Genomic DNA, 386 nt, shown 5'->3' with positions numbered 1-386 from the left:
TTCAGTCAGAGGAACACTGAAACCTTCTGCTCACATGTGATTAGAACAGCTGAGCTGTTTTTGGGACCAAAGTTGCTGCACAAGTRTTGACTAAAGAAGAAAACGCAGTTCCTTTCAAAATTATTCACATCGTTTAAAGAGGGGGTGGTRTTATGTAAAATTGACTTTTTTAAGCTGTACATCATGTGATAATGTTTCCTCTTTTTGTTTCTTTCATGCATGTTTGAGAAATCCTTTACTCCCCCCCTGGTAGCCATTCTGTTTCAGAAACGCTTGGTGTCACTAGGTGGTGCCTTTTCTATGAAGCTCCTCCACCAAGCTTCCACCTCATCGCACAGCTCCACCAATCAGCCCCTACAGACTAGCCAGCAGCAATTAGCAAACAC

Source organism: Poecilia reticulata, linkage group LG16, assembly GCF_000633615.1.
Source record: "Poecilia reticulata strain Guanapo linkage group LG16, Guppy_female_1.0+MT, whole genome shotgun sequence".
Lineage (NCBI taxonomy): Eukaryota > Metazoa > Chordata > Actinopteri > Cyprinodontiformes > Poeciliidae > Poecilia > Poecilia reticulata.
Note: the sequence above shows the minus strand (reverse complement) of the source record.